This window comes from Portunus trituberculatus, chromosome 36 (genome assembly GCF_017591435.1).
Source record: "Portunus trituberculatus isolate SZX2019 chromosome 36, ASM1759143v1, whole genome shotgun sequence".
In the NCBI taxonomy this organism is placed as follows: domain Eukaryota; kingdom Metazoa; phylum Arthropoda; class Malacostraca; order Decapoda; family Portunidae; genus Portunus; species Portunus trituberculatus.
Genome location: NC_059290.1, coordinates 3779419 through 3801724, shown reverse-complemented (window position 1 = coordinate 3801724; position 22306 = coordinate 3779419). Strand labels below are relative to the sequence as shown.

At 39.1% G+C, this 22306-nt stretch overlaps 2 long non-coding RNA genes across 4 annotated transcripts in view; one reads left to right on the top strand and one right to left on the bottom strand.

Moving 5' to 3' along the window:
• LOC123513499 overlaps positions 1-4512 on the top strand; it is a 118340-nt gene extending 113828 nt beyond the window's left edge. The window contains exons 2-4 of the long non-coding RNA XR_006677384.1: positions 33-602; positions 920-1026; positions 4427-4512. This is a non-coding gene — a long non-coding RNA (uncharacterized LOC123513499). The remainder of the gene's footprint in view (positions 1-32; positions 603-919; positions 1027-4426) is intronic.
• Positions 3185-13898, bottom strand: LOC123513498. 3 transcript variants are annotated; one of them, XR_006677382.1, is made up of 6 exons: positions 13388-13898; positions 10997-11144; positions 8127-8257; positions 6716-6785; positions 6284-6502; positions 3185-5123 (listed from the first exon to the last, which is right to left on the bottom strand). It is a non-coding gene; the product is annotated as an uncharacterized LOC123513498 (long non-coding RNA). The 3 variants fall into 3 exon arrangements; XR_006677383.1 differs by lacking the exon at positions 3185-5123 and adding an exon at positions 5416-5634 and having other exon boundaries at positions 13388-13889; XR_006677381.1 differs by lacking the exon at positions 3185-5123 and having other exon boundaries at positions 5416-6502.
• Positions 13899-22306: the final 8408 nt, after the last annotated feature.

Genomic DNA, 22306 nt, shown 5'->3' with positions numbered 1-22306 from the left:
TTACTCTGTCAGTTTTTTTTTTTTTTTTTCAGGAAATCAGCGAACAAGTGCTACAAATCGTTAGCATTAGAGTCAAGAAAGCTGATAATGATTTGACAAAATGAAGTTCTGTTCAAACAGTCAACAAAATCAATAATTGCAGAGAACATAATAACTGGACAGCAATGAAGAAGAGAAAACAAATATTCAAATAGCCTCGAAATAAGATAAGTTTTGAGTAGCTTCAAGTGGATGACGTGTGAACCAAAACCTGCATTATGAATCACTCTTGGCTCTCATCGGAATCCAAAAACCACAGAGACTTTTAAACGAATTCTTATGTTTATTTATTTATTTTTCTTATTGGTGGTGCATAGACATTGTTAAGCTCTCAGTAGAATCAATAAAGTATCTTTTAAAACCTTTGCTAATTTTTTAAAATGCATTTAAAGAAGTCTAGATGAGATGTTGAGACAAGCGAGTGTGCTATTTTAGGTGTTCGAAGCATTGGTGTCGAGACAGCGGCGGGGAAGGCCAGGCGAGGGACTGTTCTTTTCTGCTCTGCGCCTCGGCCTGGCAACACGTATGATCCTATTGTGTCTGCTGCGGCTTTGTAACGTCAGGTATGTCATGTTTGCTAATCACATTTTTATGGCTATGAACATACGTAATTACATTAGCCTCTCACTTTTCTTACCCGTGTTTTTCCTTTGAGAAACGAAGGAATGAAATTTGTGTGGTAAATTTGATTGGTGTCATGATAGGTATTTTTTCTTAATCATACTTTTACCAATTTGATTGTATGCTTGCTTTGTTAAACGTCAGAGACAAGTCTGTATATTTGTGAAAAAATTTGTAGGTTCTTATGGAAATGGTAAGACTACAGAAATAGAATAGTATTCCTTTGAAACCTGACCTTACCTGTTTGTCACTTTTTCAGGGATCCTTCTCTGGAACTCCGTCGTTTTCTATGAAGGGAAACTACCGGATACTGCTGCAGAGTGTAAATTCCTGCTGGACTCATGTCTACTTGTGACAACCACCCTTGTGAGTACGCCCACTGCAACTTATCAGAGAAGCTGTGTCTGAATCAATGCTATGACGCTTTTTCATATTTATTTTGCTTACTATTTAGTGATTTTATACAGCATCAGAAACTTGTGGGGATCAAAATGAAGATTCTTTCCATTAATCTGATCTCCATAAACCCTTCCTAATGTAAATAAAATCGTTTGATTATATCGAAACTCTTGGTTAAAAAGTGTCCCAGTACTGAAGGGGTTAAAGATAAGGAAGTAATAGGGAGATTAAATAAACTGGGAAGGGAAGATTGAAGTTGGTATTTAGGTTATATATTATCTTAAGTTTTGGATTATTTTTTTAACCCTCTTAGTACTGGGAGGCATTTTCACCATGAGTTTGGGTTTGATATTTGACGATTTTATTTACATTAGGAAGGTTTTTAGATGGAAGTCAAAAGATTAATAGCCAGTCTTCACCATTCTAATCCCCACAAGAGTTTCTGAAGCTGTATGAAATCACTAAATAGTCAACAGAATACATATGGAAACCTGACATGGTACTGGAGAGGCTATAATGTGATGTGTGCCGGTGTTTTCTGCGAAGTGGTGTGTTTGAGGCTACGCGTGATTATTAAGTCTTCACTTCCTTCCGTCACTGTAATCACTTTTTACTCTATAGTGTCTTCGTATTTGGAGCTGCATTTCGCTAGTTTAAGGACGTACGTGTTTGATTCTTGCCTCGGTTTTCAGTTTTGCTGCTTTGTCATCGGTAGCAGTGCATGGATACAATGATGATTAGCACTGCATTGTGTTGCGTTTACTAGTAGTGGTGTTAGTGAGGCCGTGTGTGACTGTCATATCTTGTCGCATTGTTCCCTCATTTCGTTTCCTTCTCACTAATTACTCGTTACGTTGCATTGTTCATGTCTTTATGGGAATTGATTGGTAATTTTACTGGTAGTGTTATCGAGGCCCCGCGAGGTGGTGATAGTTCCTGCCTTCCCCCTCATAAAATATATCCTCCTCAGTAAACGTACATTGTGTTGTAAGGCCGCGTGAGGTGAGATCCTGCCATCCCCTCGTAGAATTTAATATCCCTTCTCGGTAAAACAACGTCGGTGTGTCAAACTACCATTCACACAAACCGCATGTAGTGATTGACTCTTTAAAAATGTTAATCTGTTCCATGGGAGTGTGGACATGCTCGCCTTTTATTATTTTACAGTTCTGTAGTTTTACTTTTCGTGCTCAAGAAAGATTTTGTCTCCATGTATAATCATCTTACTGTTTCTCCGCCCCCCCTTTCTTTTACCTTTTCCTTTTCCATTTCCTCTTTCTTTGTTTTCCAGTTATTTTTCCCTTGTATTTTTCTGTTCCTTTCCTTTCAATTTTTTTTTCATTATTTTTTCCCTTCCTATTCTCTAATTTCCTTTTCTTTTTCCATTTCGTTTTATTACTTGTTTCCTGCTTTCGTTTTATTTTATTTTCATTTTCCCTTTTTTCTCCGTTTTTTACTTATTTATTTATATACTTTTTTTTTTTTCTTGTTGCAAAGCTCACATAATTTGTCTCCAGTGCACGGCGTGAGGAAATGAGATATTTAAATGTTACCTTTGTTCATCTGGTGGTTGCATAATTGATGAATAACTGCGTGTGTGTGTTGATGTTTCCCCAATACGTATCTTTTTATTCCTTCAGCTTTGCACAGGCATTCGGGTTTATCCACATTGCCATATACTTACATCGTACATAATGTCATTCTTCAGTTTATTGTAATGAATTTTCCCCAAGTCTCCACAATTAATTTATCTCCCTTTCTTTGACGTTCACAACCATTACCTTGCTTTTCTCGCTGTTAAAGCTTACTCCAAGTTTCCTCCACACCCATCAATTAACATTCAACAAATTGAAGTTTATTTGCCAATTCACTCTGAACTACAGCAATATGTATAAATAGCACACCTTCTCATTCACCACACTATTCCTGCTTCATTCTGGCAGCCAATTCCTCTGTATAATGGCTAAAAAGGGTTGAGAAAATACAACCTTGCCTAACTCCTCTCCCTCTTCACCCAATGTTTGTTTCCCAGGGTTTAGATTAAAAGAAATCCAAGAAAATACTATGACATTGTATATTTAATTTTCTTTTTATACAAAACTTTTTATTTTATTTCTTTTGGCATTAACTGCTACTACTACTGTCAATAGTATGGACATTCAGAGGATAACTAAGGGGGGGATTGATATACTGATAAAATAATAAGTTTTCAGATAAAATTACAGGTTCCTCAAACATTTGATATTTGAATCATTGGCAGCAAGTTTTCTTTATAACAGCTATCATAAACAGGTTTTTATTGAAGTTTACAGACCTTCACAGATGAGATGTGTTGCTTCCATTGTGTTCAGTGCAGTGTTGAATGACATTGTATAAATGAATTGAGTAAAATGACATGTTGGGAATGTGGGCGAGTCTGAATGGTTGTGAAAAGACAAGGAATGAAAAGATAAGCTTGGTGAACCAGTGAGGTAGGGCAACTGGGGAGTGAAGCTAGCAAGAGCGAGTAAATGTGATGTGCTGAGAGAAGTGTGGAAGAGTGTGGCCATGTCTAGTAAAATGTATGGTATGGATGTGATTGCATGGAACAAAAGTGAAATTTACAAGTTAAAAGTGGGGCAGAATAGAGTAGCTAGAATGGCAGTGAATGCACCGAAGTACACAGCAGTAGAAGCTTTGAGAGATGATATAGGATGGAGCACCATTAGGGAAAGACTAATAAAAGATTAGGTTGGAAAGAATGGATGGTATAATAGTGAGAAAAGTGTACCTGTGGAGTGAAAGTGGAAGCAAATGAAGGAAGAGCTGCGAGTGGATTACAGGTTGTATGGGACATGAGAATAGCTGGCAGGTACCAAGACAAGAGGCAGAGTGGAAACTGAATGGGATGTGAGTAAATGGAAAAGTAAGAGAGAGAGAGAATGGGGGGTGAAGTGGGTGGGATCGACTGAATATATGGAAGAATGATGTATGATAGGTGGTATAATGGTAGCCTGGATGGCAATCTGAATCTTCTATTCAGTTAGGACACACTGTATGGATGTGAATGCAAGGAACTACACATGGTCTGTGAGTCCCACATTCAAGTGTGCCAGATGTGTGACATGGGAGAGGATGAGTCGCTGGAGTGTGAGAGGTATCAGACAGGAGGGAGATGGGCATCAAGTGATTCTGACAAGTACAGCATACATAATAGGGATGAAAAGCTGGAGAAGACAAGAATTGAATGGGTAATGTTGCTGCTGGGACTGTGTAGACAAGTGAAAGGATGATTGAGTCTGTGAAGGACTTTCTGGAGAAAATATGGCATGCTATATCTAGGAATAATTAGGGAACAGGATACTGCTCTTTTCTCTGTCCTCTACAGGAGTTACCAGTTCAAAGGTTCTGAAGTGATCCCAAGCCACCTGTAACATCAATATCAAGATCATGGAAGAAAACTACTAACCAGGCAAGTGAATGCATGAAGATATTGGTTGTAAGAGCCTGGGATGTGGGAAAGTTTCAGGATGTAGGCAAGCAATTCAGTGAGTGGAAGTGTAACATTCTGGCTTACTGAGACTCACCCGAGATAATGTGCAAATGGAGGGATGCAAGTATTCCATGATGGGAGAGGGATGTTAAGCACTGGAGACATCCTTAAACTAAAAAGGAAGAGGACAAAGTAGAGCAGATTGATGTGAAAAGTGTGGAAGCAGTGAAGATGTGATGCTGGTGAGAGTAGACTGTAGGTATGAGAGTGGCAGAACAGTGGTGGTGGTGGTGGTGGTACATGTGACTTATGGGAGAGAGGACTCATAAGGAGAATAGGAACATGACAGATGTGAGAATAAAGGGAGGAAACAGTGCTTGTGATAGGTGACATGAATGAACAAACACAGGAAAACTGGGGAAACAAGTGAACAGGAATGGTGAAATGCTTGGAGTTGGAGAACCTTAATGTTGTTACCTTGGCTGAGGGGTGAGTGACTGGGTGATCCCAAGCGTCTGGTGCATGATTTCCTTAAGGACTGGTACAGAATCTTTTGGGTTATGGTTGTCTGGTCAGTAATGTTACCTGAAATCTATACGAGGTCAGTTTGTCATGAATCATAATTAAATTGGCCTGTCATACCAAATATTAGGTATACAGGAAACATATATAACAAGTGACTTGTACATTCATTAGACCCATGTTCTTTTCCAGGCTGAAAAGATCATCCAGATCATCCACATATGATGCCTAGTGGTAGTGACACAGGAAGCAGGAAGGAAATGGTGACAAGTTGAAGAAACAGGACAAATCAAGGAAAGGAGGAAGTGAGCACCAAAGGCAAGGAAAGGAGGAAGTGAGCACCAAGGAATTAAGAAACTTGTAACAAAAGTAAAAAATTTACCTGGTGCTGAAGCTTAAAATTATATACTATTTATTGATATAACTACTGATATAGTAAATACATCAGTAATGCATCACTTGCTTTGATTTGGTCATGCATGACAATTATTACTCATTAAGAATTTCCTTTAAGGTACTGGATTATAACGGATTTCCATTTTCCAGCTTGCAAGGACTTCCATTTTCCAGCTTGCAAGGACCTGTAAAAAGACTACACCGTACTAGAATGAATAACCTTCAAGAGTCCACAGAAGAGGCACCATATATATATATATATACCTTTGTTGTGGCTACAACTAAAGGAGCAGGAAACCTTAAGGCTGAAGTCAGTGGTGTTTCCAATCAGAACAGCCTCTATCTATCCTGGCCAGGTGCCCTCCACCTAACCTACTGAAGAAAGATGATAAAGAAAGTGGTTCACATACTACTACTGAAAGTAGGCCTTTTTTTTTAATAAAAAAAACTATGGTCTACAAGAAAAGCAGGCTGAAAAGACTGTATACACAAAAAAAAACTGTAAACATCAGAATAGTTTGTCAAGTCAAAATATTTAAGACTTTATGGAGATCTATTAAATAAAGGTTTTGGGAAGCATACTTTTCATTTTATCTTCATTTTATCAACTCAAAATTATTTCTACTCTAGCACTGCTGCTAAAGTCTCCAGAGAATTTTTGACTTGCTAGAGCCTATTTTACAGGATTTAAGGGTAATTTTTATACCTATCCTTCCTTAATACTTATAGTGCATATTAGGGCAGTAGTAGTATGTACATTAGGGATGCTGGTCCCTTGGTGCACAAGCTGTTGAATCCAGACCACAGTTTCTCTAAGGCAGGCAGGCCACTTACTTCATCCTCCTCAGCAGTGAGCTAGGGAGGGCAGAGGCATCCTAGACTGTCAGGTGGCTGCTGGTCCAATTGGTCCACCACCTAAAGCTGTTGATCAGTCCAGTTTCTTAGGCCAATGAAAGCAACTCTTGTGAAACTCCAATGGTCGGAATACTCAGGAGACTGCATGGTGAATCCGCAGACAGTGCCCATACATTTCCTTGCCACATCATTCCGACCCTATTGAGGAAGATAAGAATACAAGTAATTGTTAGTCAATATCACTATACCTGACAATGTCACTGTCCATAAAAATATAGATGAATGCTATAAAGCAGCTTCAAAATACACATGGTTTTTGTTCCTTTGGGATTCCTGACAGGTATGGCAAAACACTGCACTACAACTTCCACTCCACATTCCTTTAATGAATTAAAGAGAAGAGGCACTAACCATTCATCACACTGGGGACAGGGCAGGACTGTGTAGAACAAGCCAGGTCATCAGATAGGCAGGGTTTCTCCTGGTGGAGCAATGACAATTAAAAAAAAGATCAGTGTAAGGAGCTACGACACAGTTAATCATGCAGTGCTTGTTATCAGTGGAAAATGGAATGACTTGAAGCACAGCTTGTCCATTCATGGGGCTTATCTCTCCTGGTCTAGCAATGAAGGCGCAGCTTATTAAAATAACTATAGTGGAAGTTGCAAGTCAATAGTGCTCAGCACAAGTTATATACAATAAACTCTGAACTTTACAATATCCAAACCTTGTCCAAAATTTGATGCAGTAAATGAATATTTGACTTAAAACTTGACAAGTAAGAGAGAGAGAGATTACCCTAAAGTTTATTAAATATTTTGACACCATAATCTGAATTCTCTCAAATTTGAAGTCAAAACCAACTCTACAAAATGAACAACTCCATGAAAGCCAAGTTAGTACACTGATACTTGCTGAAACCCTGAATTTCAACACCACTGAGCATACAATTACAAATAAAAAGGGGGCGGGAAAAAAAACCGCAAACCAGGTCCAAGAAGCAAGACTGTTAGTGTTAGAACAAGCCAACACATCAGAGTGACCTAAGTATGGAACCAGATTGTAAGGGAGCTGGAAGACAGATGAAGCTCAGCGAGATGGAGTAGAGACAAACATATACAGTGGATTAGAAGAGAATGGAGCAGCTGAGTGTGCCAGGACTGGGAGGTAATGATACATTAGATGTATGGAAAGTAGATCTGGGAGTTTGTGTTGTGATTATGATGTGTGAATGATAGTGAGCAAGATAAGAAAGAGAAGGTAGGGTAGTTATTAAAGATACCTGACTGTTAAGAGGCTGGGCTGGTTAGATTAACAGTATGAATTTCAAGTGAGATCAAATTTGACTGTTAAGAGGCTGGGCTGGTTAGATTAATGGTATGAATTTCAGGTGAAATCAGAGATGAATAATTTTAAATGAGTTTATCCTACTGGTAATGTATCTTGAGAAATTCACCTGTTATTGCCTTAAATACTTCTAAGTATCAATCACTGAATAATTTACTTCAAGTTTATTGTGTGTGGATGAGCAGTTTGGTAGGGAGGAATGAGTGCAAGTTAGGACTGCAAATAAACCCCCTTGAAAATCCTTTTGGACTAAGGCAGGTGTGCTGAAGAGTAAGTATTGCAATTAGACACCAAACTTAAATCTTGTGAGAATGTGATGAGTGTGAGATGAAGTACAGCAAGTGGTGTAGAGGAGTGATACAGTTGTGGGGTAAGTATTTCAAATTAAACTGATCTTAAATACTGAAGTTTTGAGACAGTGGGAAGAAATCACATCTGAATCTTGTACGAGTGAGCTTGAAAGATGAATGCTAACCTGCCACTGGTGTCAGTGAGGTGATGGGACAGATGACGTGAGGTGGTGTGGTGTCAAGGGAGAATCTTGGTGGCAGGACAGCAGGTATCTGGTGATCCTGTGCTCTTCACCATCCATGAAAATGTAGATTCCTGAAAGGTGTAAAGCAGCTTTAAAATACACATCTTACTTCCTTTCTGTTGCCAGACAAAAACACATGACAGCAAGCTTTCACTAACTGTCTTCTCACCACAGGCCCAACAAAACACTGTACTACAACTTCCACTCTACATTCCTTTAATGACAGAGGCGATGCACTAACCATTCATCACACTGGGCAGTGAAGTACAACAGTGCCAGTGCTTAGTGGGAAAGAGCAAGATTGTGGGAAGCATGCTAGGTCATCAGATAGGCAGGGTTTCTCCTGGTGTAGCAATGACAACTACAAACAGATCAGTGTAAGGAGCTACAACAAAGTTAATAGTGCAGTGCTTGTGATCAATGAAAAGTGGTATGACTAACTCCTTCACTACTGTCCCATACGCATGTATGTGATATGGAGGTCCTGTAGTATATACTGTCATGTACTACCATACATGACGGAGAAAAGTTATCCATTTTAGACAATACATTTATGTTTGTGTTGGCTCTAAGGTAAGGTATTAGCTACTGGTATGTGTAAGCCCCTCCCACAACTGCATCCCAATTAGTGTCTACTATTTATAGTGGACACTAATTGGGGCTTTGTCTTTGATTTGAAATTAGTTAATGTTGCTTTGACAGTCTTACAGTGCTGCTAGTATTGTCTGGCCATCTGGCAAAAATGGAGGAAAACAGTGATTCTAGTTCTGGCTCAGAATACCTACCAGGAGACTGATGATGACAACGGTGAGAAAGGTAGTGAGGGTAGCATCTGCTGTGACCTGATAGTGAATAATTAGGTAATTATAGACCAGATTGTTGACAAGCTGGGAGCTGATGCCAGACATTTTTAGTGACACTTTTCCTGATGCCTCACCAATCTTCAGTGATGATGTAGCAGCAGCAGCAGCAGCAGGGTAAATGATGTGGCACGTGTTTTTGCAGGTGCACGAGAAGTGTTTTGTTATTTTTCTTTTGGATGAGGAAAAGATTAATAAACTGTGTCAGTGGATAAATGAAAAAGACTTTAGCAATAAGAGATCATCATCATCATCATCATCATCATCATCATCATCATCATCATCTAGTGAATAAACTCTTAGTCTAACCAGTAAAAGCCTATTCTGCTGCTGCTGCTGCTACCGTTATTACCACACTACTACAACTATACTACTTCCACTAGAATCATACAACTACTTCATCATTACACTACCATAATATTTTCATTTTTCTTTTCCATATTCATTTATTTCATTGCCTATATTATCATTACTACCTTTAACATTATAGTAGTTTTTGTATGTCTAATGTACACAGTGAATGTGGAAAGTGTTTACAAACAGAAATACAAAAGAAAACTAAAATGGGAAAAAGATTTGGGAATGATGGTGTGTTGCCTGGCATAAAGGGGTGGTTGGTTCCCTGAGGTGGAACAGTGGCTCAGAGTAATACACAGCTAGGTAGTAACAAAGGGGTTAAGGCACAGCCTATCAATTCATGGGTATCTCTTTCCTGGTCTAGCAATGAAGGCTGCAACTATTAAAATAACTAAGTATAAGCTGCAAGTCAATACAGTCAATAAGTTAAAAGTTTTTAATGTTCTTGTTGAATTTCTATAGTAAAATATTTGTTTACTGTATTAAATTTGTGGACAAGATCAGAATATTGTTAACTAAGTCAAGAATTGACAAATATATAACTTGTACATCAGTACAAGTTATATATTTGTTAATTCTTGACTTAACAATATCCACAAATATCTTGTCCACAAATTTAATACAGTAAACAAATATTTCACTATAAAAATTCAACAAGAACATTAAAAACTTTGGATCACCTTAAGATCCGCCACCCCAGCCGCACTCCGGGTAGCAGATCTTCAGGTGAGACAATCTGGGGTGGCGGATCTTCAGGTGATCCAATAATAATAATAATAATAATAATAATAATAATAATAATAATAATAATAATAATAATAATATTATTATTATTACAATTATCATTATTGTTATTACTACTACTACTACTACTACTATTATTAACATTATTATTACTATTATTGTTAGCATCATTATTATTTTTATTATTATTATTATTGTTATTATCATGATTATTATCATTATTATTATTATTATTATTATTATTATTATTATTATTATTATTGTTATTATCATTATTATTATTATTGTTATTATTATTATTATTATTATTATTATTATTATTATTATTATTATTATTATTGTTATTATTATTATAATTATCATTATTGTTATTACTATCACTACTGCTGGTACTACTACTACTACTACTACTACTACTGCTACTACTGCTACTACTATTAATATTATTATTACTATTATTGAGATTATAATTATTATTATCATTATTATTATTATTATTATTATTATTATTATTATTAATGAAAACTTTTTTTCTGCATTTCTTATATCCACTAAGTTTTTTAATGAGTTCATGTTTCAATAAATGACTTTAATTTCCTGATTTATAAAAGTTTTTTACTCTTTGTTACACCTGAATGTCTATGAAAAATAAGGCTGATCTTAAAAGTGAGTGGATCTTCAGGGGAGACAATCTGGGGTGGCGGATCTTCAGGTGATCCCTGTGGGGTGGCAGATCTTCAGGTGAGACAAAACTTTTAACTTATTGACTAAAGCATGCTTCTCCACAATGTTTTTTCATTAAAATCTAAATATATTTCATTCTAAATTAACATTTCAACATTACATCACCTTGTGTGAGGGCAGTCTCTTCACAAGAGAACAAGTGATCCGAAGATGTTGTTCTTCCCTTCTTATCTCATTCTATTTGTGGTGCATTTCACTAACAGCCAATCCAATTCAGTTAGGCACATTGATCTAGTTCAAGGCTCACAGTGACCTGTAAAAATGATATAATGTAAGTATATTATGCATTTCCAGAATCTTCTGGTCCTACGCACATTAGTTTATGGATTTTGTTTCCCTGCTGATGTTAGATGACACAGAACTAAAAGATATATTAAATCCCTTGCATGATAATTGTGTGTGAAAAATGTTTTTCTATAATTTAAAGCTACGACCTCTATGCTGATCAGAATCATTCACATCTGAGCTCAAATGAAAGCTTAAAAGGTCTCTTTAAAATAATACCAGCAATACTATGACACACTAGACAGATATCTTACGAAAGAGTCTAAATCAGGATGTGGATGTGGGCCAGTGTCTTTTACATGACAATTTTCTGAAAAGGGTGGGTAACTTCATGAGCTGATAACTATGATACATCTGCCACTCAGGAAGGAATATCATAAAATATCATTAAGATTTTAATGCTACAGGACCAGAACAAGTGACTCAGAATTACTCCTGAGTCAGCAGGCCTTGTTGTTGTTGTTGCTGTTGTTGAATATTCTTTATCTTGCCACTAGCATCCTTGCTTAAGCAACGCTTCTTGTTTGATAATGTTTAGTTAGGTTAGGGTAGAATAGGTTAGGTTTGGTTGGGATGCTAGCAGCATGATCAAAATAACTAGCTACCTTCACAGAACAGCAGGGCTATGCACTTCTAATTTTAACCCAAGTTTTGCTACCCAAGTTCATACAGACATTTGGTGAGGCTTATGGACTATGATACAAAATACCTACATACTTTCTGTAACCTTCCATTGTCTTGTTGTCTTTTAACTGATTCTCTTACTTGGTGGGGTTAATCCAACCAAGGATATCACCAGTAATGCCCAATTTCATTAGCTTATCCAAACATATGGTATGGCAAACTACATCAAAATCTTTGGAAAAGTTTAGTAAGATTAAATCTACATTAAAACCATTATCCAAAAACTGATCACTGTCAGAGTCCAGAAGTCCATGTATAATTACAGTCTACTTCCTACGCTCATGTTCATTTATTTTTCTTATCTGTTTATATATTCTAGCATCCAATTCATCATCAGACAAGTTAGCCGGAGTTTTCGTATATCTGCAGGGTTGGATCTCCTCTCTATTCATTAAAAACACATTGCAACGTGATAGAGTACTTACTATAGAACATGTCTGTGATGTTTTCAATGTGGGGAAGGCTTTTGTAAGGCCGTAGTAATTAAATTAATAGTGCGCCGCCTCCGGAGACTAAGTCCACAATCATCCCTTCCAAGTGAAGCTACACAAATTAACGCGTGTGTTCGTGTGTTAGTTAGGTTAGGTTAGGTTAGGTTAATAAGCTTATGTTAGGTTAGCAACCTTAGGGAGGGATCCATGGAGGCACAGCCCCCCCGGTTAGGGTAGGGTAGGTTAGGTAACATTAGGTTAGGTTAATAAGCTTAGGTTAGGTTAGTAACCTTGGGGGGGTCCAGTGGAGGCACAGTCCGCCCCCCCGGTTAGCACGGGGGTCCTGGGGGGGCACAGTCCCCCCGGTTAGGTTAGGTTAGGTTAATAAGCTTAGGTTAGTAACCTTAGGGGGTCCAGGGGGGGCTGCTCTCCCCCGGTTAGGTCAGGTTAGGTTAGGTATATAATTATTCTGGCGTATTGCTTGAAACATTTTACCCAAAATTTTTTTTATTCTAGGGAAATTTCCCTAGATTTTCAAAGTCCATTTATCACTCTTATGTGTCCTCCCCCCCAAAACCCCCGATTCCCCACAGGCCCCCAAGCTTGTTGGGAGGGTTGGGGGGTGGGATGGAGGAAAAGGGGGAGGTCCAACCCTGCAGTTTTACCGGAGTTTTAATCAAAGCTAGAGTGACCTAAGGTGGGGGAAGGAATACCTGTAGCCATTAATAATAAAGGTGTTTCCCGAAGGCTCCCACCACGGGAGAGCGCCGGGTAAACAGCCCCAGAATACGATCATGAGCGTGCTTACATCAGGCTCTCGGCATGACTACGGACCCAGTACTGCCCAACAAGGTACAATGCAGGACTGAAGATGGAATGTAACATAGTGAATTACAGTGGCGTGCACAACAAGCAGCCCATCACCAGCAAGGTGGACGGAGCAGGAGCAAAGCCAGCTACGTGGCCTGTCCCTCAAACCTTGCAGTTCCTTACCTGCATGCCTCAAGCACCACTTTTCTGTCTGCAAACTCACTCTCTCAATATAAGAACAGCAACATTCCTTGCCATGAGTAATATCAAAGAGCACCCAGCTTACCTGCACGTGAAGATCGGCGACCAAGTAATGGCGGCGGTGGTAGTGGACTGGTGGTGGTGATGGCGGCGGACACAAATCTAATGTCTGTCCTCATCGACTATCTTTCTTCCTTTAGCTGTTCCAGAAGCACTCCTCTAGCTCGTCATCGTCACTTAAGTGGATACAGCTGCACAGCGCCTTAGGTCACACAGGTTCGCAACACGGTTTGAGAGACGTACGGCATGGCGATGGCTGAACTGACAGAGACTGGGTGTGACGTGCACGCCGCACGGTGACGGTGGCGGGGTTGAAGGGTTCATGCTTGAGCTTCACTGTGTTGAAAAAGCAATGCGCATGTGCGGTCTTGGCAGCACATTCTCCATGTGGCTCACGACAAATATAGTGTCTTCCATTGCTAGAAACTATTACAAACTTTATTGTTAAGAAGATAATAATAAATAAGTAAATTACCATCAATCTCAAAGTAATTAAGTGTTATTAATATGCATGGAACAAATTCCTCATGATTACCTATACATACAATACTCCCACTGAAGCTTTTTGATATATATGGAAGCTTTGAAAAATACTTAACCTATCTATCAATGTATATATAAGTCATTCCCGAATACTACATCGCTGCCACTCCTCCCAAGTTCAGAATACACAAACTTCAAATACTTCATTGATTTCATGGATGTCTTTGATACATAGCAATCGTGTTCCAAGCACATAATTATGTAGCCATCATTATCTTGCAGAATGCACCGCTAGTATAAAAACTATTCCAAGCGCAGAATGCAATACATTCGAACACTTTTTTGTCAGTTTTATCTAAAATTAGCATGCAATACAGTACCGTAGGTATTAATATGCAAATCCCCGACTACTGTATCAATTTGTGTCACAATAAATCAGTGTTTACGCATCAGAACAATACAGTGAGTTATCAGAGGATTCATGATATGTGGCCACTAATATGTAGGTCATGTGGTGCACCCACTGGACGCTACCTGATAGTATCTGATAAACCGACATAATCTCCACAAGTGGCAACCAATGGGATGTCATCTTACTGCTCTGAGTTATCACTGCCCGATTTCAAAGATATAACCTGAATCAGTGACCAGTATCAACCCAGCAATCTGTGAGCCTATCTAAGTAGCTGTAAGGTCAAAACTGAATGCATTAGTAGGTGCAATTGGTTTGAATAATTGCAAATACTGTTCTTTTTTTTCCTTCATGTAAGTATATGGAAATTAGTGTATTTTATCTAGAAGCACATACTTTCAGCTTAATTTCACTAGGGTTGCCATATTATCTATCAAAACTCCAGACATCTTCACTAACACCTGATGTAATAATGAAAAAGATGTAAATCAATTTTAAAAATTTATTTATTCATTTTTGCTGCAGTAACAAGGTCACAAGGCCACAAACAAGCAAAGAACAATATATCACTAGAGCCATTAAGAATACTCTTAAAAACACGAGTATCTTCAACTGGAGCCTTTAGAAAGCAGTGATAGTGAGTATACTGTGTAACTTGACGCAGACGCAAAGTGATAGCCGCTGCAGGGAACGCTTTTATGTACTGACCCGTCCTTTATTTTCTAGGTTGCCTGAATAGGCGTACTGCAACTTAGCGAAAAACACTAAATAAATAAGCACACACACACACACACACACACACACACACACACATACACACACACTTACTGTCATATACATATCATATTATGTACTTACGTACGTCAAAAACATCACAAACACAAACAAACAAACACACACACACACACACACACACACACACACTACCCATAATCATACGTACTTACATAGGAAAATAACATCACACACACACACACACACACACACACACGGTGATCCCACGTCACCTCATCAAACACTGAGCATGTCAGAGAGAGAGAGAGAGAGAGAGAGAGAGAGAGAGAGAGAGAGCAAACCTTAAAACGAAAACAATAGAATAACAACAACACAACTATAACAGTAAACATAAAAACCACAGCGACAACAACAACAATAACAACAACAAGCACGACACACTCACAGGGTAGAACACGGAGATCCCAGACCTTAGTGAACAGCTGTGGGCAGTCAGTGTGGTGCATGACGTAGTTGACCTACGCCGTGAACTCATCACCCATAGCCTCCGCCACGTCCAGCTCACTCTGTCTGTCGTCACCAGCACACAAAAAACGGGTTCTCACTGATGAAGGACATGTTATAAGGTCCCATTCACAATGAGGCGGCCTGTTCAGGGCCTGAAAAAATTTACTAAAAACACCTAGTATAGACCAAAACACACCCACGAAAAACCATCCGCACACAAATCACTTAAAAAAACTCAATAACATCCCAAAACACACTTAAAACACCATGCAACATCTAGAAATGCCCGCAAACACACAAAACTCACTAGAAACACACCTCAAATCACCCCCAAAATAAACCAAAACACACTCAAAACATCAACCAACTCCTCAAAATGTTCCCTAAACACTCTCAAAACATCAAAATACTCAAACACATCTCCACACCACACTCAAAATACTTAAGATATATACCTAAAAGATCTAGCAAACACTAAAAACACACGAAACGCACCCGAAACATATTCAATACTACTGAATAAACTTAAAACACCCCAAATATATCCCAAAACCAACAAAATACATTAAAGAACTTTAAGATTAAAAGGAACACTTACCTAAATATTACAGCTTGGTTCCTTCTATTCCGCCTCTATTTTTCATTTTTCTTCGTCCTCTTTCTTTGTTTCTCTTCTTCCTTCTTTTGCTTCCATCTGCACGTCTGAGCTTAGAAACACATCAAAACACTAGATATTAGACAAAATATTGAGGAAATGGAGGGTGACTAAAGTATTGTTGTTTGGCTGCTCTTCCTTTTCCTCCTCCCTTTCTCCTTCCTTCTTCCTTATCCTCCTTTATTTCTCCTTTGTTCTTCCTTTTGCTACCAATATCTATATACTTGAACCTAGAAATACACGAAAACACATAGAAATCACTAGATACTAGGCAAAATATTGATGAACTGGGGAGTTGGGAAAGAGAAAAGGCGCCAGCCTGGGGCTATGATGAGTCACCACCTGGACTGTGATCATCAGAGACAACGGGAACAGGAGTGACTCGGCTAAATTACGTAAATAATTTCATTTAAAAAATGACTTATAGATAAAACGATGCCATGGCCGAATGCCTGATATTTCATGACGCGATAAATATTTAAACTAATATTCAAAACATCAAAATAACTCCAGCCTAACTAGTTTTTATTTATTTTTTTTAATTAGGTACATTAAAAGTAAAAAAACATTTTCACCTAAAACATCTCCTACATCGTCCAGTAAAATCAAGCCATTTTCACTTAGCTCGTATTTTAACACATTTCACGGATTCTGATCTATTTTTCAATGCATTCTACAGCGAGTTAAACCTAGAAGCAGAAACGTGACCAAATAAAATAAAAATAAGATCGAGTTTGCTCAACAGCACCAAACACCATTTCAAAGTCCACATATTTCACTTAATAGATTGATTTCACACTTGAAAGAGCATAAAGATTCTTTGATACCATAAAGGCCCACATATAGCTCGATATGAAAAAGCTAAAAAATGGGAAATGGATATTTTTGACCGTTAGAAACACCTATTTACTCTGTAAAACACCACTAAATTTACCCAATCCAGGCGCGGAACACACTTCAAGCACAACGAAACATTTATAGAAACCATAAAAACATACCATACAAATGTAATATTACCGATAGGAAATATATAAAAAAAACTATTTGACCCTATAGGCTGCCGGTTGGAGGGTGATGGCTGGGGGGACCGGGGAGGAAGCAACATCCCGGAACAGCGGTGGCGGAACCTCCAAATATTGCTTTTATCATCTCACCACGGCAAAATTAAACCATACAGGAATTTTTTGACCAAGGGATATGAAATGCTAGAGTAGTGATTGCATTCTGACACATATTTGGCTTACGGTAAGTGAAGGAAGCAAAAAAAACAGCCATTAATACTGGCATCCAGCTTCTATAATGGTTGCTATACTTTTCACCTATTTAATATTTCCATATTGTTTTCACTCTCTCATATGTAAAGGAAGCCTATAAATAAGTGAATGGCCTTGTAAATACCTTTAATAGATGAAGATAAGGCAGTGTGGAGGGTTGTGGCGAAGGCTTTCACTGCTTGTCTTGGTGCTTACTTGGTGTTTGATGCTGCTTGAAAACTGTTGGTAATATAGCAACACTTCACTTTGTGTGTGTGTGTGTGTGTGTGTGGGTGTGTGTTTACGAGTGTTTTCGGTGTATATTCAGAGTGTTATTTCAATATTTATTGTTGTGTGTGTGTGTGTGGGTCAGTATAGTCCACCGCTACCACCACCACTGTTACCACCACCATCACCACTGGACCACTACTGCCACTTCAAGCTTCAACCCATAGCAGAAGTCATGTCTGTGAAGTATAGTAGTATAAATGTCTCTGATAACTATTATCAAATTTATTATTAATGAGATATTATACTTGGACAAAGATCACATATTGATTTATTGGTTATTGTGACGTCTTTCTCTTTGTTACCGTGTCCAGCTATGGTTATTTTGTCAAAGCAGGAAATATTAAATTATATTTAATTGTATAGGGAGTGTTGGCAGCTCCCGCAGGACAAGATACATGCTGAAAAGGCAGACTATATTATTACTTTCATTCTCTATTTCTATCGCCTGATATACGAGTATTTTTGACAATAAACCATGGTGAAATGATAATAAGTAGGAGTTTTTTTTCTATCTAAATACATATGTATCTACCTTGTTACCTATGTACGATTTTACTTACTTGTCTATCTGCCTACCTATCTATCTATCTGTTTATTTATCTAGCTCTCCATTTACCTAGCTATCAACCTCTCAAATTACCCGCTTATCTATCTAGATTCACACAAATATGTACATAACTCCACCACCACCACCACCACCGCCAGTGCCCGCACCTGCCCTACCTTCGCCATCATGAACGGGAGTGTGTCAGTAATAGGCGAGGGACACAACGGCTTTATCTACTGCATCGCCAACCTCCGCCTACGGTGTCATGTCGCCTGGACGGACCCTGACAATACACCCCTCCCGATCTACACGCTTCCGGACCAACGCATGGATGTGGGCGTGGGCAAGATATACGTGGTGTCAGGCGCTTATCCAATAACCTTTGCCTCTATCGTCTCCAGTGAGCTCTCTACACACTTGTCAGGTCCCTACACGTGCACACTAGCGCACGGCACCACACGCTACCTAAGATACACTTCTTAGCGTCCCTACGTACGGTTCTTTATGTGTCCAGGTCCGGCGCCGTCAGTCAGTCAGTCAGTCAGCCTGTCATTCAGCCAGATAGTCAGTCAATCAGTCAGCCAGATAGTCAGTCAATCAGTCAGCCAGATAGTCAGTCATTCATTCATTCATTCAGTCAGTCAGTTAGTCAGTCAGTCAATCTAACAGTCAGTCAATGAATCTCAGTTAGACAGTCAATCTATCAGTCAATCAGTCAGTTAGTCAGTCAGTCAGTCAATCTATCAGTCAGTCAGTGAATCCCTCAGTTAGACATGTCAATCTATCTGTCATTCAGTCAATCAGTCAATCCATCAGCCAGTCAGTAAATCAATATTCACGATGCAAAACAACCAAACACACTTAATAATTACTGCCACCATCACCACTGTCACTTATACATAACACAGTGACACCACCACCACCATCACTAACACACAACACATTGACAACACTACCACCAACACACCACCACCAACTCTTTCCAATACACAGACAATATTCATATACAGTTTTACACACCCGACCCCGGCTGCCGCTCCACCGCTCGTCAGCTCCCGTGGGGTGGCCAGCTGAGGTAGATAAATCTGACTGGCAGACTAATCTTCCTTCAAGACGTAGACGTATTTGTGTCCGTGGTGGAGGGAGGAACTGATGGTGGTGATGATGGTAGTGGAGGAGAGGATACAGGTGAGTAAGTGAGTGAGTGAATGAGGAAGAGAAAGACAGGAAAGAATAGAAGGAAGAGGAAAACTATAACTATCTTATCAAAGCTCACCATTTTCTCTCTCTCTCTCTCCACACACACACACAGCAATGGGCGGCGTCATCAGCTGCACCCCCCACTGCCGCCCACACCTGCCCCGTCCACGCTCACGCCCATGCTTCCCCTAGTTCCCCAGTCAGTCCATGCGTTCTGGAGAAAACTGACGTCTGACAGGCGAGGAGTAAGAGGGAGAGGTGATAATATAAGGGCAAACAACTAAGTGGGCCTTTTTTTTATATTACTTTTTATGTTGTCCTTGGCCAGCTTTTCCATTTCGCATAAAAACACCACTATGAAGGTGTATCTAGCACAAATATCACCCATTGCTTAAACTTTAACAGAGGGTATGAATGTTGAGTGCCCACTGCGGCATAGCGGCGGCCATACACCGTGGGACAGTCTGTCTGAACACCACCACCGACCTCAGTGACAGCCGCTGGCCGTCAGTGTCACCCACTCGTTATATTTAGGCTGCCTCAAGGCACAGCTCAGTTCTAGCAAGTAGTGAGACACCGCAGAGTGATGATGGCCTCTTTCTTGGGCACATACACACACACACACACACACACACAACGATAATAGTATTGCTGCTGCCGCTGATATTACTACAGGTGGGAAAAGCATGAAATGCTCGAGAAACATCGAGAATTGAAGGAAATGTTGACGAGTTGATAAGGAGAGGGACAGGGGTTGGCTGGGTGGGTTCTTAGTCCGGGTCAAGGTGGGCATCGGTCGGTCTGAACGGGGTATACATAACCATTGCCTTACTTAACATAGTAATAGGCTATTTATCTATTTTAGTGGTTGATCCTGGCTTTGCTTCACTCTATGGGTCTGGAAACACAGGGGAGTGCAGGCAAACATTGGTGGACTGACCTGGGAGAGAAGGCACGGCTGAGGTGCACCTGTGGCTCAATATTTACGTAAGTAATTCATTTTAAAAATCGCCAGAAGAAAAAAGGCGCTCAGACTGGAATACACTGCACTTTTAGACGCAACAAATAATCTAACTAATAACCAAAACATAATAACCTAACCGGGTCAATTGTTTACATAGCGATCTCCACCGAACTGTGTTTGTTTGAAAATAACGGCGCCACAAAAAATTCATAATGTCTAGAACTCTAGATGGAAAGGACAGCCACACGACGTTATATTACATTTTCTGATTATGGAAAATTTTTGTTTTCCAGCCATAAAAAGAAAATACAGATCTCTCGTCGAATAAAGATTTTTTGTTTTCTACTTCAGTACCGTTACTTTTTTTTTATTTGAATATACGAATAGTTAGACTAAATCTTATGGAATATTATTACTTGGATCATGTTTTTCATATTTTCTAAGTCTTATATCATGCACCAAAACAACCCTAAACTTGCTAATGAAAAAGTTAAAATTACAGAATGCCGAAAGTGTTATTTCAACGATAAATAAAATACGTAGCTAGACACGATCTCATCAGGGAATATAACTTGATTTACATTCCCATCACTAAATAAAATACAAAAACAATGCAAATTCCATTAATAAAGGAGAAAAAAACCGTTAAGTAGACTTTTTTTTTATTTATTTTTTTTTTTTTTTTTTTGCACCTTTTCTCATTTCCATCTCCCCTCTCCCCTCCCTCCAACACTCCTTCCCTGCCCTCCACCTCCACCTCCTCCACCTACTCAAACACAGCAAGCCCTTAAAACACCTGCAAACATCTGCTAAATACTCGAAAAATGTCCTAATGCAGGGTGAAGTGGCGGGCCTGGCGGCCCAGCGGGGGTTGGTGGGCCGCGCGCCGGGACTCCTGAGATGCATTGGTGTGCGCTGTTGTTGTTGTTGTTGTTGTTCTTTGTGTGTGTGTGTGTGTGTGTGTGTGTGGTGGCGGTGATGGCGTGGCATATATTGACAGTACAATGGTACTGTCTTCCTTCAAGAGAGAGAGAGAGAGAGAGAGATTTGGTGGTGTAACTTCACCACCTCACCAATGAAAAAAAAAAAAAAAAAAAAAAAAATAATGAAATAATAATAATGAATAAATAAAATATTCTGATGTGTTTATGTTAACATTCCTCACTCCTCCTACTGTTTATATTGTTAACTTAAGTAAGACTGAAATATTATTATGTCTGAATAATCCTGTGTGTGTGTGTGTGTGTGTGTGTTGCAGGCCTCTGGAGACAAGAGAGACCTTAAAAATACCTTCAAAATTGTTAGGCAAGTTTAAAAAAAAAAATCTTGAGGGCTTATGCAGCCCCCGTCCCCCACACTCCAGAAACACTCAGCTGATAAGGCTTGCTTGGCTTGCCACTAATTTCAAGACGTAGGCCTATAGGAATTCAGGTTACCCCTCCCCCCACAAAGTAACTGCCATCCAGTAAGCCCTTTCCCCTTCCTCTCTCCCACCATTTCAACTTGCAAAAATTATATATATTTTTTTTAAGTTATTGATGGAAACTGAGATCAGACATTTGAGGAATTGTAAAAAATCCAGATTTCAACTTGTAAATTCTGGAAATGTCTGGGAAAATCTACATGTATGGCAACCCTAAACTAAATAGCTGCATAAAATTCCATGGTAACAAGAAGAAACAAAAAACTGTTCTTTTCCACAGCTTCACCACAATGCTGAAGTACAGCAGCATGTTTGAATCACTATGTACATGCCCCTTTACACATTACAAATCCAATTTCCTCAACAACACCAGATACTAATTTACTGTTCTCATATCACACTAGCAATCACAATTCCTATTCCTTCATGATCAAACCCTCACTATATGTGCAAGGACAAATATGAAACACCACA